Raw genomic sequence first — 19,338 nt, 5'->3', positions numbered from 1 at the left:
AGATAGTGAGGTTGACAGGATAGGAGAAAAAGATTCCTGGAAGGGAATCAAGACCCTTTAAGTGTCTGAGCCAAAGGTAAAGAACCAATTATTATATTTGGGATTCAAGAAACCAATTACTGTAGATATTCAGGTAATAAGAAAAGAGTCTGGATGCTACTATGAACAGCCATCTGTAGGCTGACTTGATGATAAACTTTGGGCTTATGAGTTTATGGTACAAAATTGGTTCAGGCATCTGATGTAAGACAACTTACAGTTGAAAATTTAATGTTCCAAATACTGAAAATTTGAGTGATGCTGGGAAGGGAGAGAGCAAATATTTTCACCATTGGTACCGAGTAAGTACCCCCAAAATGCTTTGTTAATAAAACACATGAATGAATAGGCAGAAAAGTTTAGTTTGGATATTTAAAAGATGATTAAAACAATCTTAAATTATTTAGGATGCTAAAATATATTTGGTTATATCTTGGTAATAAGCTGAACATGAATTTTATTTTCATAATTTCTACTTGCTCTTAAGTTTATAAAGGGCCACTTTTTGGATATGAACTATACACATAAAGACATCTTGGGATACAAAGTAAGTATTTTATTGGTATGTTAGTTGTAATTCAAGTCATGTAATTAATAGTAACTTAAACAAATTTTAAAAAGTCAAGATAGTGTTTGTTTGAGACATAATATGTACTATCCCTTTGTGCCCAGACCTGCCAACACTGAGTGTGCATAAGGTGACCCGAGTGTCAGTATTTTCAAAATCCACATGATAAGTTTCTTCAAAATTCAGAAAACAAGAATTTTAATATGAAACCCCATATACTTGATTTCCTAGCTTAGGAAATTAGGATTTGCTTCTCATTTGATCAAATAGGAAAAGTCAGGATTATATACCTGCTGATTTTGTATTGGAATAGACATTGTTTCAAGAAGGACTCATTACCCACAGCCTCTTTGGGTGGGATTCAGTGCCCAGCTGTATTGGCTCTTTATTAACTGGAGTGGGTGATAGTCAGAGTTATATTCACTTGCCTTTGTTTTCTTGTATCCAGCTGTGCTCTCCGGGTGGTGACCTGGAAATTTGTGTAGATCCTCAGCCTGCTCCCTAAAGATGTTGTGTCTGGTATTACTTCTTTATTATCAAGTTTCTCCGTATTGTCTCCATATTGCCCTCTCTCAGTCCATAGGCACATGTGAGAGTTTTGATGAATTGCTTTGGTGTGTTTTTGACCTCATGTTACGAGTCAAAACAAGTATCTTAAGGAGATCACATTCTAGTTACTATCCCAGTCAGTGCCATATTGGGTCAACTCTGTGTGACAGGATAATCTTTTGAGTTTTCTTATATATTTCTGTTCTTGTGTTCAGTATTTTTTTTCCTTTTTCTTTAGTGCAGGTAAAAGAGTAGATGCTTACTTTGCTCAGAGGTTTATGGAACAGCATAAATATAAAAATAATAGCTTAAATTTATTAAATATCTTCTGTGTGTGAGAGACTTTACTAAACACTTTATAGATGGGAACTCCTTTAACTCTCTCAGACCTTGTGGACTGCCTGTTTTTGTTTTGTAATAGACTTTATTTTTTAGAGCAGTTTTGGATCTATAACAACATTGAACATAAGGTACAGAGACTTCCCATATACCTGCCCCCACACACGCATGTTTCTTCCTTTATCAGCATCCCCCACCAGAGACCTATATTTGTTACAGTCGATTAGCCTACACTGACATATCATCAGCCAGAGCCCATAGTTTACATTAGGTTTCATTCTTGGTGTTGTACATTCTGCAGGTTTTGTCAAATGCATAATGACATACAGCCACCATTGTAGTGTCATACAATGCCCTAAAAATGTTTTGTGCTCTGCCTGTTCATCCCTCCATCCCATAACCCCTGGCAACCACTGATCATTTTACTGTCTCCATAGTTTTGCCTTTTCCAGAATGTCATATAGTTGGAATCATACTGTATGTAGCTTTTTGAAATTGGTTTCTTTTACTTAGTAGTAGCATTTAAGGTGCTTCAGTGTCTTTTCATGGTTTGACAGCTGATCTCTTTTTAGCACTGAATACTAGTCCATTGTCAGGATGTACCACAGTTTATTTATCCATTCACTACTGAGGAACATCTTATTGCTTCCAAATTCTGACAATTATGAATAAATCTGCTGTAAACATCTATGTGCAAGTTTCTGTGTAGACATAAGTTTTCAACTCCTTTGGGGTAAATAGCAAGGAGCATGATTGCTGGAGTGTATGGTAAGAATATGGTTAGTTTTGTAAGAACCTGCCAAACTGTCTTCCATAATGACTTTATCATTTTACATTCCCATCAGTAATGAATGAGAGTTCCTGTTGTTCCACATCCTTACCAGCATTTGGTCAGTGTTGTGGATATTGGCCACAATTCTAATAGACTGCTGGTTTTTTATAAATAAATTTAATTGGAATACAGCCACATCCAGTTGTTCACATATTGTCTATGGCTGCTTTTGCACTACCAGTGGCAGAATTAAGTAGTTGTGATAGACTTTATGGCCCACAAGTCTTAAAATATTTGCTATCTGGCCCTTTACAAAAAGTGTTTGCTGACCCCTGTACTGCAGAGTTGCTGTCACAATATCTACTTTAGGTATGGCTATTTTACATCAAGCTGGTAGTCAGAAAATATTTTCCTGTTTCCTATGACCTTCTTAAAACTCTTGTAGTATCTTGAGTTGTGGATTAAGCTAAGTCTTGAACATACTTCTGAGGCTTAATAGCACTTTTAAAAATCATGCTTTATTTTGATTTCTAGGCACATATTTTATTTCTTAGATGTAATTTTTTCCTAATTGAAGTTATTTCCTTAAGTACATGAAGTTACTACAGGTTTATTGTTAATATATATTTTGGAAGTATAACATTTCCTTCAGCATTCTCTATTGCCCTCTTCTTCTTTTCTAACAAGCAGTTATTCCTTTTTTTTTTTTTTTCCCACTGACCCCAGTTTCACTGATTCACCCTCCCATGTAGCAATTTAAAATAGTGCCAGGGAAAGATGTTGCTTCTCTCTGTCTTGAATCTGTCAAGCTGCTGACTAGTTTCTTCTCAGGTGTTTGCTGAAGATGAAGCAGATTTTCAACAAATGTGTTTCAGGGACTATTTGGCTAGTTTTTCATCATTTTAGCTACAAGAGGGTCCTGAGCAAGAGGAGGTAATAATTTTGCTCTTTGTTCTCTAAATATTATTTTGCCAAATTGCCATCTTCACACACATTAGCAACATCATATTTGTTTGGCATCGGCAGCAGGACCTACAGAATAATTTATGATCTAAATGCAGCTCGTAATAGTAGAATTGCTGCTGGTGCTTAGAAATTAATTCAGAAATCACTGTCTGTAATGGAATGATTTACCATTGTTTTTGAACCATGTTGTGGAACCTAAGAGTATTAATTAAGAATTATGGCATAAGGCCAGATAGAATCTGGTGAAGTTTCATATTGGAACAAAGCAACCAGTTATCAAAGTATTTTGAATATAATAAACATTTTCATATTTTCAGATCAAGTTGTGAGTGATACTATTTAATATACTCCAAGGGTTTGGATCACACCAAGACCACACAGTAGTATACAGTTTGGTTATTCTAATAGACAAATATGTCCCCTTTTTATGAATTTTTAAGAACTAACAAGAATAATTCACCAAGGTAGAAATAATTGGATGTATCTAAAATTGGAGTAAGATTTAAAGATGAAAATTTCATAAATCAGTTTGAGCGGTGATTTTTAAAAGTTGAATTGAGTTGGAAAAAATTGGTAAACAATTGAAAATAGATTAGAGTGAGGAAGTGAAGATTCATGGGATATTTTTTTAAAATTATGGTCTGTCTCAGATACAGTGCATCTCTGAAAGCTGAGCTCAGAAACTTTCTCCCCAGGTAGCTACCAGAAAATTCCTAGTGGAAGTGATGATGCTGATGAGACTGGTCTTTAACATATTAGCACTTTCCAGTTTGTGATGCTCTTTCTGAAAACAAAGTTCATTTGACTTTCACAATGTCTCTATAAAGTAACTTCATTTCCTGAACTCCTTTGTAATTGCCTGTACTTCTATCAGTAGTTCTTTATAGGGATATATGTCCGAGACAGTTGGGATACTAATTCAGGAAGTAGGTCTGAGATTAGGCCCTATCTCCTTTTCTAATCTTCCTGATTCTAACATGCACCACCAGGATCAACTTGTCTGAAACATTTTATATGCTGTTTTGCATATATTTGTGTCCAAGTTTGGTTTTCCCAGGTAGGCAGCAATTATAAAATGAATTATAAAAAAAAAAAACTGCATGACAAGCCTCTGTTAGATGGTAAAAGCAGACAATATCATCATGTATAATCAAAACAAAGCATCTATAAAATAGAAGTCTTAAAATTAAAACTTGACATTAAAGTTTTAGCAAAAAATGCCCATTTGTCTAGAATTTAATTCAGTTAATTTGACAACCTTTTAGAAGTACTATGTGTTAAGTGTTGCAGAGGCTTTCACACTGAGTAAAAACATGGTCCTTGTCCTCAAAGAACTGGTAATGTGGGAAGTGGGACAAAACAAAGCAGAATACCATCACAAAAGGAAAATTTCAAGTTAACTGAGAATTATTACAGTCCCCATAAAAAGGCTATCAATGGCCAAAGAATAAAGAATGCAATATAACAGACCTGATACCCAAACCCCACTGTGTGATTTACAATATTCTTTTGATGCCTATTGAAGAAGTATGAGCTCTCCTTCTCTTCCGGTGTGTTAGAAACCAGGAGAGTCTGCCTTTTATGGGAGGGAACCAGACATACTAAATATGGGAAATTAAAATGGTTTCCAAAGAAAGTACAGATTGCAAGTGAAGGGAGGGCCTGAAGCAAGTTTAAGTAGCCAACTAGGAGTTAGAAAACTAGAAAAACAAGATGGTAGAAAAGGGGAGAAAACTAATTCTGGGTATCAGAATTATGTGGCCTTGCCCAGGTTTCTGTGTACCTCCAAGAAATATTCACAGGCGATATTCTAGGTGCATATAAAGAGGCTGTGACAGATGGACAACTCAGAAGTAACTAAAAAAATATTGGGAGATGTTATGGATATTTGGATACATAATGAATAAAAAGTTATTTATCTACATAAAGAAAGCAATTCCTGAAGTGCAAACTATACTTCAGTGTCAAAATTCTTTCTTTCTCTTTTTTAGTAATTAATTCAGGAGGGGGTAGATACTGTACAGCTATACATCATGGTGGATCACTAAGAACTACATGATGATATTATCTGCCTTTACCATCGAACAGAGGCTTGTAATGCAGGTTTTTTTTCCTAGTGAAGAAATCTCTGTCAGCTTTGCTAAAATATAGATTTACTGTCTGGCATTTTTCTTTCAGGCTTTCACTTTATGAAGCTACATGTATTTTCAGTCCTAACAGGAACCCACTTTTGTTATTATCTTTATGGATAAGTGGCTCCCTTTACTTTCATTTATGGCCTGAGGTGGATTGGGCCAAAGATACTACCACATTAGACTTGTGTTCTTTAGGGGCAAGTACATTTTGTAAAGAAGGTGGAATTATACCTTGATAAAGAATGTCTGGATAGGCAGTTTGCTTTTGAAAGAGCTTATCTTTTCCACTATATGTAATGGACACCAGGATTCATCCTTTCAGTTCATAATTAGTGAGTATTTGTTATAGGCCAGGTGGTAGTTTAGATGTTAGCAGTACAGTGGTGAAGAAGCTGCCAGGATTCCAAGCTAAACAAGTTTATTAAACGAGTAATTCAGTACATGAATAAGATAACGATAATTGCTAAAAGAAAACAAGACAAAGTGATGGCATAAAAAGTGATGTGGTTGGTCAGAGTCAGGTGGTAACTTAGGTGGATTGGTCATGGAAAGCTTCTCTGAGGAGGGGACATTTAAAAACTGAATGACAAGGACAGTGGCATGTGAAGATTTGGGGGTCTGAATGTTCCAAGCACAGGGAACCAAACATAGCAAATCAACAACTGGGTAGAAGGAACAAGGCTATGCACAGAAAGAAACCTGTTGGCCATTTCCCCATCTTGACTCTGTAGAGATGTCCATGTAAGCCATCTTTAACAAAGGTCCACGAGCCATTAAACAAGTCTTACTTGATGGCCCTACAGCTGTCTTTCTAAAATGTGTCCCTTAATTCTGAAAACAGAGACAATTTCTCAATTGTATAAAGACAAATAAATGATTAATATTGTTCTTACATTTATGCCCTTTTTATTTGCTAGAAGAAAAAAATTCAGTGGGAAGTGAGGGCACTGCTTAGAAAATCTTCTAAAGCTCTAGACTACATAGTAACCCAAGGAAGAATAAAGACCACTTGGTACTTTCTAGTAGTCATCCTGAAAATTAATAAGCCTAGTAGCAGTTGTTAGATTTACAGTTTTTCCTTTGCACTATTTGGCGGTTATGTGAGGAGCAGAAATATCATCTTATCCCACGCAAGTTCTGAACATACCCTTATAGATGAGACGCTTTTAAGGTACAAAAGTCCAGATGTAGGTATTGTGGTTTATATAGATGAATTAGAGCACTGGTACTCACCAGGAGTTGAAGTGCAATATAGGAATATTTATTAATCCAGTCATCATTAATCACAAATTCTTAATTTAAAAAATAAGCTTGAGTTACTATATGTGAGACACCTTGCCAGATTTATATATATATATATATTTTAACTTAAATATGTATAATTATACATGCACACATATACACACAGACATGATTTTTATTTAGTTCTTTCCACTTTGCAAAGCAGTATTACTCCAGTTTGACAGATGAGAAAACTGAAGCTCAGACCTCTTAAGTGACTTAAACATGTTTATAGTGTAAAACTAGGATTTAAACACAGCTATTTCTAACTCCAAAGCCCATTCTTTTTTACTATGCCATGCTGAATTTGAAAATTTTGATAAAAATGAAGACTTTCATTTATTTGTTTTGTTTGTGGTTCTGCTAACTAGATGAAAAGTATAAATCAGTTACCAGAGAGAAAAATCTACTTAACCTACTTAGACAGCAAGCAATTTTCTAGACCTCTGGAAGTGTTTAGTCACATAGAACTGACACCACCAAAGCAAAACAAATTTATGTTATATAACATTATGCTTTATGTTATTGAAGCAGAATTGCCAGATAGTTATTGGCAATATTTTGTTAATCTTGTATAATTATTATGGGATGTAAAGTTAATGTTTATGAGCACTCACAATGTTTCAGAATGCACTGTGCAAAATTCTTTATAACTGTTTTCTCCTTTAATCTGCCCCATTTTATAGACAAGGAACCTGAGGTACAGCAAATTTAAGTAACTGACATAAGCGAGAGAGCTGGGACCTCATAGTTCCTAAGTGCCAGCCTGTCATGTTACTCTCACCTCCAGGACCTTTGTAGTTTGAAAGTATTAACATTTCTTTATATATAAACAGAATAATTATGATCTTTCAGTCTTTCAGATGATACTTCTTTTTACCTGGCTCTAAGTAGTGAAATTTATCCTGTGTATGGTAAAAGCTAGATTCTTCTTTTTTGTACATAAACTTTGATAAACCTTATATATCCTTCTTAACCCTTTTCCCAGGAAATTTTGGAAGATCTCAGGCCATTAGTGTCATTTATAGTGACTGAAGTTTATTATGTGGAAGCCTTAAATATTAAATGCCTTACTTATTATTTATCATCCAACCTACTATTGTAGTGCAGCTGGGGAAAATAGAACCACTGGTTGTTTGACAGAGATAAATTCCTATACAAGGACTTGCAGTTCAGTATGAACTTCATCCTTAATACTGCTTTTGATTGATTTATAAGTGGGTTGGGCTTCCCATTCATAATGCAACATAGTAAATCCTCTGGTGGGGATGTTGGTAGCCACAGTTCTGAAACTTTGTGATAATTCATCACTATGATATAAATTTTCAAAATTATTCATTTCCATTTCTACTACTGGAAATGTTTTAGTTTACTTAAAAACTTTCAGTCCCCAGCAGGCGTCATATGCATGGAGTTGCTAATCCATATTCTCAGTTCATGGCTTTAAACTGTGTCCATTATTGCAACTTGTATTCTCAGCAGCTAGATCAATGGTCACAAAGTAAGCTAAGCACTAAATGTGACTGCCTTGATATAACTCAAACAGCATGTTGTAACAATGGTAGGTCCGTATTTCACTTTCAGATACAGGTAGCATGTTAAAAAGAAATTTCCCCATCAAGTCCTATGAGTCAGTGTTTTTTTTATGAGGAAATATTTGGAAAAAGAAACGAAGCCACAGAGATCAATCCTGGTTTTATTTAAGTAAAAACGAATGCCCGTTATATAGAAGGAGTATTTTCAATCTTGAAGAGGTAAATAAGAAACATTATTTCATTGTCAAGATATATCTTGTACATGTGATGGAAAATTACTGAAGAGAAGCAGTCACATTTCAGAGTCTCAAACCTGTTAGAAAGTGAGAGCAGTTTCTCTCCATGGAATTGCTATTGTGCAAAAAACAGGCTAGCTTTTGTAACACTGGGGTGCTTGATTTCAAGTCCAAGTTTATATAGGGGCTTCACCAAGACATGGAACTATAATAGGATGTGGTGGTTTGATATAAGGTAGTTTATAAGTCTGATCCTTAAAAGCCCATGACATTCTACTGAGAATTCTCTTCTCTGATTTTTCTCAGGCAAGAAATGTATGGGGGTCATTGTTAGATATTCTGAGTTGTTAAATAAAATAAATATGAAACAATTACTACTGTAGGGGAACATTTCCTGAGCATCTCTGCTATGGTATATCTTTGGCATGTTTAAATTGTTGGTGAAAAAAGAAAAAAAGCTATCATAGATGCATTGATAATCATGATAACTTTGGGACACTATCAACTGTAATTATCTTGGAATATAGCTGTTCTACTCATATTGTTTTCAGAAATGAGATAAGAGTAAGATCAATTATAATAAGAAGACTGAAGGCTCCTGGGATTTTCTTTTCACTGGGTAAGATTTTAGGGAAACCCCATTTTATCTGATTTAATGTCTATGAGAAAGTACTTTCTAGACGATTCTAATACAGATTTTTCATTGCCTTATGAAATTCTCAGTGTTTCACAGTCTGTAATTACTGCCTTGCTGACATATGAATGAAGATCTATAGTGATCACAGCATATGTCCTAGGCATGCTTACTTTGGCAGACCCCATTCCTTATATCAAATTCTAGTTCTAATGCACTCATTTGAATGCATCACATTAAATTGATTTTTTTTATTTGAAATTTTAAGATAATTTTATTTTAAAAGAATAAATTATTTCTTTTATGGACATCATTTGAATATATATATATTTAAAATTTTTGGAGCCAGTGTATATAATTTGTGGGGGAGGCTTGGAAAGCTAACAGATCTTAGGTTTTGTGTTTGCAATAGCTGATGTAAAAAATGTCCCGGATTGTGAAAAGCTGGTCTAAACTATTGCAATTCTGCACAGAGCTCTAGGATACCCATTGCAAAACTAGTTTCATGGTTCTTATGGCAATGTTGATAAGTGTTTGCTTCCACTTTTGTAAGAAGAATGTTGAAATGCTTGGGCTTCTTGAGACAAAATGCTGTTACCTTGAGGATAGTGTAACTGACAGAATCAGTGTCGTAAATCCCAGGTGAAACTGCTACTTAATATGGAATGAGTTTTACTTGGATGCCAGTTTTTCAACATAACGAATAAAATGATCCTTGGTTAATCTCACAGGCGCACACACAAACTTACGAATGTGTAACTTTTTAACATGACCATATTATATACCTTTATAAAAAGGAGATGGAAGCCCTCCCTACCCCCACCTACACTGTAGACACTGCAGATTAAAAAAAAAAAAAAGGTTGAACTTTGTGGATCAAAGGTGAGGCAGGAGATATAAGACGGATTAAAGTTAAAATGAAGATAAATTCCTGAAAGCAAACAAAGGCATGAGAAAATGAAAAAAGCTTTCAAGGTTAAATAGAGTGATAATCTCAAAAGACAAATGAATTTAAAGTTCTATCCCATTTTATCACAACCTTTCACAAATAAGACCTTAAAGAGATACCTGGGTAAATATGATGAGCTGCTGCAGTAGCTCACCACAGGAATACCATATCTATCATCTAATTGCCTCTTTCTTACAATTTTTCCCCTATGTGAAAAAAACCCCTCATTTTGAGATCATTTTAATGAGTTATTGATATTCGGGTCATCTCAATACAATTTGTGTTTTATTTTCAGCTCAAATCATTGACTCTGTTAAATGGAGGCACCATTTATTAATTAGAGAAAGAATATTTGAGTTGTCTGAAAGTGGTTAATGCCCCAGTATAGAGTTCTGTGCCAGTGTGGCTGAATTTTGTGTTTAATGTCTCTGTAGAATAGCTAGTTTTACTGTGGCATTAGCTGAGGATTTTCTTTCTCTTCCATTAATCTTTCCCTGTATACTTGCTGAGTGCGTTTAGTTCACTCATGACCCGGTCACTGAGGGATTTGCCAGCTAGCAGTTGACCAGTATGTGTCCTTTATTTTGAATTTTGGATGATCTGATGGGTCATCAGGTCAGTGCCCAACTGTATTAGAAATAATAGCTGTAAATGAAATTGTGGTGAGCCTTTAAAAGCCCATAAAATGGGTGAAAAGCCATTTGATCACATGTAATGTTTAGGAAATACCCTGGCAGAAGTTTGGTTGTGTGAAAAAATGACACAAGTGCATACACTACAACTAATCCTGGCCACTGACTCATTATTTTATATCGATGCTGAGTTTTCAACAATGTTAAATTTGATTTTTTTAAAAGCTAGGATAATTGGGAAGGAGATTGTAATAAAGATAGTACACAACATCTTCATCTGACTGCCAGCATTTCTTTATCAGGTCACCCAGCTCTACCTGTAGTTTCAAAAGGAAAGTATGTATTGTGCTGGCATTATTTGACTATTTTCTAGTAGAAAATATACCATGTGGGAAATTTATATTTTAAGAATATTATGGATGAGAAAAATCTCATATCCAAAGTTAGAGTTTGTAAAAATTAGAATGAGCAATATAGTTATTCCAGAGCTGAGAATATGAACTTTGGTTCCAAGTGGAACATAGAGTTATTAACAAGTAGAATGAAGGAAAATAGTTCATGTTAAGGAAGACAGGCTTTTTAGGCATCTCATCATTTATGAGAAACGTCTAAACCTTTGAAAGTAGAACACTGAAATGAAAAAGTAAATCTAGAGGCAGTATGAGCAGATAGATATGGGACCCACCATTATTTTTTTGAACTTGGGATTGAGTTAGAAATTTGCTAGGTAATGGTGACTGCTACCTGCCCGTGGAACCCAGTGGGAAGGAGTGTCCAAACAACAAGACTAATCCTGCTCTGAGAAGAGCACAGTAAAGACAGAGTGGGTGGGGAGAGGGAAAGGAGAGCTCAGATAAGATTGTAGATGACAACAGTGCTACTGAATTATGGATGAATTAGAAGTGGCAGGGTTTGGGCTTATGAAAATCTGAATAATTTACAGCAGTGTTCTCAGAGTGCCACCTGGCTGCCTGGAGGAACTTGAGATGATTTTAGAAGGTACATGGGCACAACATTTAAAAACACTGAGCCAGATTTTAGAAAGAGAAGCACTTTCTTTGCAATATTCTTCCTAATTAGAATAATGAGAAAAAAACAAAAAAAACAACGAGACTTCAATGTGGTGTTAATATGTCTTAAATAGCTCACCAACACTTGCTATCTCCCTATTTAATAATTGGGAAGCAGGCCTTGGCAAGCAGCTGCATCTAGCAAGATGTTTATGACATTTTTAATGACACATGATATTGATTTTTCATTTACAATAACGGTAGAAAGTTTTTTAAAGTGAATTTTATTTAAGTAAAATTAATGATACCATTTAAATTAAAATACGAAGTATATGAGTCTAGGTGTTACAGAGATAAAAGTCAGGACCTCAGTATGCAAATGAGTGTAGTTTGGCCAACATTGGTGTAGAGACATGCTTCAAGCCCTCTCTTATTTATGAGAGACTCTGGAGATGTTTGGCCAAGCAGCATATGCTAAAGCTTTCCCTTGTACTTTCACCTTCTTAGGGGTCAGAACTCTGTACACTGGGAAGGGATGCAGAGCTCCCCTTGTTCAACGCTGGGGAAAACAATCAAAAGTTGAAGTGGAAGCTTGGATAGACCACTCTTGAAATAAAAAGGAAACAATACTATTTTCACCTCCACACACTCATGCTTAGCATGAATTAGCTTGCAATAGTAATGTTTATAGTAAGAAAATGGAGAAAACAATGGCTTTTCGATTGACTTTTTTTTTTTAACGTATGTAGTTTATTTTGCAAGTTGGTATTTAAAAGTAAAACATATTTGGTAACAATTAGTTGAAGAAAAATATAGCTAAAATATAGGGCCGTAAAGAAAAATTATAGGTATGTTCTCTAATCTTCAATATATCATAGTATAAACATTTGTCAAAAAACACCATTGAGGGCACAGTGATTCTTGAGTGGTCTGGGTTAGTATCTAAGAGTCCAGAAATGGGATGTATTAGTTTCTTTGACTCTTGCTTGCAATTTTCTTACAGGACCAGGGTCATCTAAGAAATTAACACTCAGCAAATTATATGATATTTCAGCAAGTAGCTAACTCATAAATTTAGAGGTTGCCACTTAAGTGGACAGTGAATGTAAATAGACTATTTTATGGAGACTTTGAGGACTCTAATAACATTCTGTAAAGATTGTTTGATATATTAAGAGAGCTTTTGCACTGCTGATTTATTTACTGCATACTTTTTAACCTCTGCACCATGGGCATTAAAAGAAAATGCCTTGAGGACTTCCCTGGTGGCACAGTGGTTAAGAATCCACCTGCTAATGCAGGGGACACGGGTTTGAGCCCTGGTCTGGGAAGATCTCACATGCCGCAGAGCAACTAAGCCCATGCACCACAACTACTGAGCCTGTGCTCTAGAGCCTGCGAGCCACAACCACTGAAGCCCGTGTGCCTAGAGACTGTGCTCCGCCACAAGAGAAGGCACCACAATGAGAAGCCTTCACACCGCAATGACAAGCAGCTCCTGCTCGATGCAACTAGAGAAAGCCCTCATGCAGCAATGAAGACCCAATGCAGCCAAAAATAAAAAAAATAAAACAAATTTATTGAAAAAAAAATGCCTTGAGTGCTAACTAAATCTAGAAGTGTCTGTGTTGAGTATAGTATGGAAAAAAAGTTGAATTGGGTGACAAAACATATAAAAATATTAAAGGGAAATATTTTTATATCCGTTGGGCTCTGCTGGTGCAGACTGGTTCAAAGCAGATCTCAGCAGTTTATAAGGTAGTATTGACTAGTTTCATGTTCACCCCCAGCCCTGAAATTGCTGTCTCTTCTGTGCGCTTTGCTTTTTTTTTTCCTCCCTAAACACCCTTTACCCATTTTACTCTGTATCACAGTTAGTGGTGTATGCATAGGCTTTTAAGCTCTGTATCTTACATATCTTACTCAACTTCCAAGATAGTGCCTTCCTGGTAGTAGCTTTTCAATTAATGCTTTCTGAATTAAGTCTTGAAAGCTGCTTAGTCTGAATCAGGAAATGAGCAGACTGCCAAGAGCCTGAGATGCCATTCCATTTTTACCACTTGCTATCTGAGTGGCCATGGAAAAGTTGCTCAGGGTCTTTAAGGCTTAGTTTCTCCACCTGTAAATTGGGGTAATAATAGTACCTGTCTCTTAGAGTTGCTGGGAATAATGCCTATAGCCAAATATAGAAAGGGAGTCAGTACATTTTAGATATTTAATTTTGGTGATGGTAATCCCAGTACTTTTTTCAGAGATGACTTAAAAGAATTATAGATTGCAGTTGTGGGAAGAAAACTACTGAAATCCAGGAATCTATATTTTCATCTTGTTTCTACTGGTATTTATATAATCTGACCAAGAAGATTTCCTGAGCTTGTTTCCTCATTTATAAATATGAAGGTGTTTGGATATGATGTCTCTAAAATTCCTTCCATTAAAAAATTTTTATGACTGTTATTCTGTTTGTTCTTAATGGGAGGATAATGTAAAAACACAAGTTAATATATGAACATTTAGGGGGGTATTGCATAATCTATCTGTGTTAGATTGTACTTGATTAAAAGTTGAAAAATATTAAGGTCTTATTGAGACCACTATAATTAAATGATCTTTTAATCTGTGTAGATCTTATTTAAATAAGTGAAAGTAAGATGCATGCTTATTTTATGGAATTTAACTTTTTTATCTGCTTAGCAAAAGCTGAAGCTAAACAGATGATTTATCAGGCGAAGCTACTAAACTATTAGTACAACTGAATAAAGTGTCATACAAATTTTTTTTAAAAGATTTTTTCATGTGGACCATTTTTTAAAAAGTCTTTATTGAATTTGTTACAATATTGCTTCTGTTTTGTGTTTTTTTGGTCTTTTGGCCACAAGGCATGTGGGATCCCAGCTCCCCAACCAGGGATCGAACCCGCACCCCCTGCACTGGAAGGTGAAGTCTCAACCACTGGACCCATGTCATACAAATTTAATGGATGTATCGTTTTCCCAAAAGACAATTTAGGTAGTGTTTTGGTGACTCTTTGGATCCATTATGCTTCTGTTTGGATAATTGCTGAATAGTTGAGTTGTTCTTCTGGAGTTCTCTCCTTGACTCAGGTTCCAGGGAACACTGACATTTAAATCTTGACTGGAAAAGGAAATGATGCATTTCACTGGGGCGTCTTTGAAACTCTGGATTAAAAGAGATGACCCTGGATCTTTTCTGGTTCTAAATCGCATCACTTGACTGATTAAATCTTTTTACTCCAAATATTCAACAACCATAACCCTCTTCTTTCCTCTCTGTTGAGTTTTGAAATGGTAACATTTAGTGTTATCTCTCATTCCTTGGGCTCCATTCACCCTCCAACCCATTTGCAATCTGATTTCTCCCTTGCCACTTCAATGAAACTGCTTTGGCAAAGCATAGCAACTTCAAAATTGTTAAGTCCAACAGATATTTTAATCCTTTTTTTTCTTCTACTGTTTTAGGTAATATTGTTATATTCTCCTCCTATAAACTTTCCTTAAACAAGTATACTTCCTTTGCTCTGTGTCATCATTCTTTTTTTTTTTTTAAACTTTGGTTTAAAGTTTTACTTTAATTCATAGATGCAACAGAGAAGAAAAGGAAAGTAACATGAATGGGAATATTCCACAGGTTTAGAAAATCTTCCAGGCTTTATCAGAATTAGCTCTGATATAAAGATACTGACTATATGTATTTACCTCTGCATCTTTCCTAGGGCTTATAGTCCTTTTTCCTTAGTGAAAGATCTTCCCAGCACCTAAGTCTGAGAGAAAAATGCCTATAATGATGTGCTTAAGCTTATTTTGCCCTGTGTTGTTTGAGGATGGTATTGTTTAAATACTTCGTATGGTACGGAGAGCCAATTTGACTCCTGAATGCAAGCTTCTTCCTTCTTTCTTTCCTTATATTTCTGTTCCTTCCTTGGTTTTAAACTTCACTAGGTACTTACTGTATGTTTTTATGTCATTGACTAATCCCTATACTCTGTAGTGTTTTCCCCTCAACTGTTCAGTATTCACACTGTTCTATATATATACATATGTGTTTACAAATATATTCATGTATGAGAACGTAAAGAAAAGAGAACTGCAGTCAAATAGTTTGGCCTTGGACAATCTCTGAATTCACTCATTCTCTGACCCTCAGTTTTATAATTATTAAAATTCAACTTGAACAGGTCACTTGGTCAATGTGAGGTGCTATACAGTGAAATCTTTTATGTGAAAATGTTTGAAAACTTTAAAGTACTAGAAAAAATGGGAAATATTATTAAATTATTTTATTCATTAGTTTCTCAATAGCAGGGACTAGATCCAGTATCACTATAATCTTTCCTCTTAGAACTGCTGTGTCATCATTCTGCCTTGTTTTCCTTTTTCACTGACTGGTCTTTCTTATTTGAGACTTTTCATTATGTTTTGAACCTTAATTTTATCCTTTCTCACATACTCAAACTCAGAAGATCCTGGGAGCTCTACTTTCAAAAGGTACCCAGAATCCTACCATTTCTTATTACCATTCTAAACTACCATCATTCTTTCGTGAATTAATGGTATAGCTTCCTAAAACAAAAACAAAACAATAAAACCCTCTGCTTTTGCCTCTTGCCCCATAGTAGATTCCATAGGCAATAGCCAGAGTAAATTTGTTAAAACATAAATCATATTACTTTTCCAGTCTAATCTTCTACTGGATTTCAGTATTATTCAGGGTAAGATTCCATATAGTGAAGTCTGTATAATGGCCATTAAGATTCTATTTGATGTAACCCATTGTTCTTCAAATAATCCAAGCACACCCTTAACTCAAGGCCTTTGCATTTGCTGTTTCTTAATCCTGGAAAGCTCTATCCTGAGACATTCATGTAACTCACCTTCTCACTTTAGATCTCTGCTCAAAAATCACCTGAAAAGTGAGGCACTTCCTGACTATGCTATATAAAATAACAATGCTTTGTCTCCTCCTTACCTTATTTGATTTTTCTTCATTGTGCTTATTTTCATCTTGCTATACTATTGGTGGCTACCAAATATTTAATCTTGACTTTTCTTGTAAACTTTCTGATTAACATTTCTATTTAATCATCCCAAAGGCACCTTGAATGCACATGTCCAAAACTCAAGCACATTTTATGCTCCAGAAATACCCAACTGCTTGTAACCTGAGCAAAACCTTTGGCATCATGCTTCTAGGCAGTTACTCATGTTATTTTCACACCTGTAATACTCTTCTTCACCTGCTAATTCCTACTTGTGCTGCAAGAGCAGATTTCATTTCTCCTGTAGCCTTTATTAATGTGATTCCTACCTTTACAGTGGTTAATTATTTCTCCTCTCTGTTTTCATAAAACCTTGAGCTTACCTTTAACCACTGTATATATTGAATTATAGCAATATGATCCCTTTAATTATCTTTCTCCCCTAATAAACAAAATTTCCTTAAGGATACAGACTGTGCTCTACATATCTTTGTGTTCCTAGCACCTTAGTATTGCCAGTGCAGAAGGCACTCAAGAAATGTTTGTAAAATTGATCAGAGCCAGTGTTCCTTAAGGAATGACAGAATGTTAAGGAGGCTACTAGCCAAAAAGGGCACAAGAGAGGAAAAATAGGAAGACAGGAACTTTGTGACCTAGCTGGTTCTTTACCAAGGTTAATTTTTATACAACTCCAAAAAATTGAGGGTTTAGGCCCTGGAGGTGGGGCATATGGGTGGAATAGGATTGACCTGAAAGTTCTATCATTGGCCACAGATGCATTTGAAGAGAGGAAAGTTAAGAGAGGTAGAACAATAGAGCCTTACTATCTTAGCAGTTTCACAGCACAGTGCCAAGTGACTGGCCCAGCTTCAGCAGTCCAGTTGGGTGGCAGCAGAGGGATAAATTATACAATAGTGAATTCTTAGATCTAGAGGCATCTTGCTAACAGAAGGAAAAATAGACAACAATGTCAAGTTCCAGAGAAACCCCCAAGAATCAATATAAATAACAAACCTTAGTATATTTTCAATATATAGATAATTGGATAATAGATTTCCTTTGATGCATGGCTGTTTCTTTATCCTTTTCTGCATAGTGACAAATAAAAAGATGTTGAATTGAGGCTTAGAGTAGATATTTCATTGGCTGATGTTTCCACAGCAAGTAATTACAGAGTCAGAGTAGAAATCTACTTCTCACTCCGAATATTTGCTTTTTGTTTAATTTCTTGCTTCTTCAGAAAGAAATAAGTTCAAAAACATGTATTCAAGTATTATTAGTCATTTAAATTTTCTAGGATTCAGTTTCCTGATCCTTGAAATGAGGGTCATATTTATTCTACCTAGCTCTTAGGGTTGTGATGAGGCTCCAATGAAAACTACAAAGTGCTGTTTGCAGGTACTGTTTTTAAGACCACCATAAAAGTAGTAGACTGTCTTATTAGTATATATTAAGTCAAGTTCATTTAAAATTATATTGTTTGTTATTTGGTGTATTAAAATGACAAATGGTATTTAATTTATCTAAGGTAATGTTATTTTGTTCTTTCTTCCAGAACAACTAATATGCTTGATAAACTGATTATGACTAAGTTGGAGCCTTTCTGTAAGACAGTGTCCTTACTCAAAAGCCAATTATAGAGGAGCACATATTCTCTTGTTTCCACTGATCTTAGACTTCCTGAGCATATTTCAAGAAGGAATCTTGTATTGGTTTCCTCTTTGTAGTAGGCTGTTGTTTAGTCAGCTTGGATGTATACATGATTGTAGGAGTTAATAATATCTGTTAGAGGAAGCATATATATTTTTATAATAAGTACTTTGCAAAATATTTTTTGAGGAAAAAGTATTTTAAAGTTCTAACGAGTATATTCAGTGAATATTTCTTATGGTCATTCATTTCACAATTATGTACTGAGTGCCTATTAAGTACCAATGTTCTAGGCACTAGGAAATATCAGTGAACAAAAGAGAGATTCCAGCTCCTGAGGAGCTTGTTTTATCAGAGGAAGATGGACATTAAACAATAAATATAATAAATGAGTATATGACATAGTATGCTAGGAGGTGAAAATTACTATGAGGAAAAAAGTAGAGCATAGTAACAGGGATCCAGAGGCTGAACGTATTCATTCACCTAATTAATGAATATTCATTAAGTACAGCAACAAACAGGATAATATCTAATTCATACTGTACCAGCAGTACTTAAAGAAATCCAAAATCCAGCTTGAAAAAATCAGCAAAGATAAGTTTGGAAAAGAAGAATAATATAGGATCAATTTCACTACCTTGATTTTTATATTAATCACTCCCTTGAGTTTCTTTATCAATTTATTACCCAAGTGTGCATCCCTAAACTATAGTCTTACACCTTGTTTGCATATTGTCTGTGCCTGTTATGTCTTTTAGCATATAGTTTCTCTCTATATCTATTTCTTCTTTGGAATTCATTTGTTGAAGAACTTAGTTCATTTTAACCTACAGAATTTCCCAGTCTGGATTGGTAATTTCATACTTAGTATTTTGTTATTCATCACATTCCTCTGCCCTCTGACTTCTTGCTTATTGGCAGATGGTTCCGAAGGCTTGATGGGTTAGATCCCTTTGCAAACCTATTGGTGGTGGTGGTTTTTTATTAGGAGACACATAATGTCTGGTTTTCTCTCAGTCCCCGCCCCCCCACTCCCCCCGACCG

Source organism: Aethalodelphis obliquidens, unplaced genomic scaffold (assembly GCF_003676395.1).
Source record: "Aethalodelphis obliquidens isolate GAN/ISIS:26980383/991018 unplaced genomic scaffold, ASM367639v1 scaffold4, whole genome shotgun sequence".
NCBI lineage: Eukaryota > Metazoa > Chordata > Mammalia > Artiodactyla > Delphinidae > Aethalodelphis > Aethalodelphis obliquidens.
The sequence above is the reverse complement of the archived record's forward strand: the minus strand, read 5'-3'. Positions refer to the sequence as shown.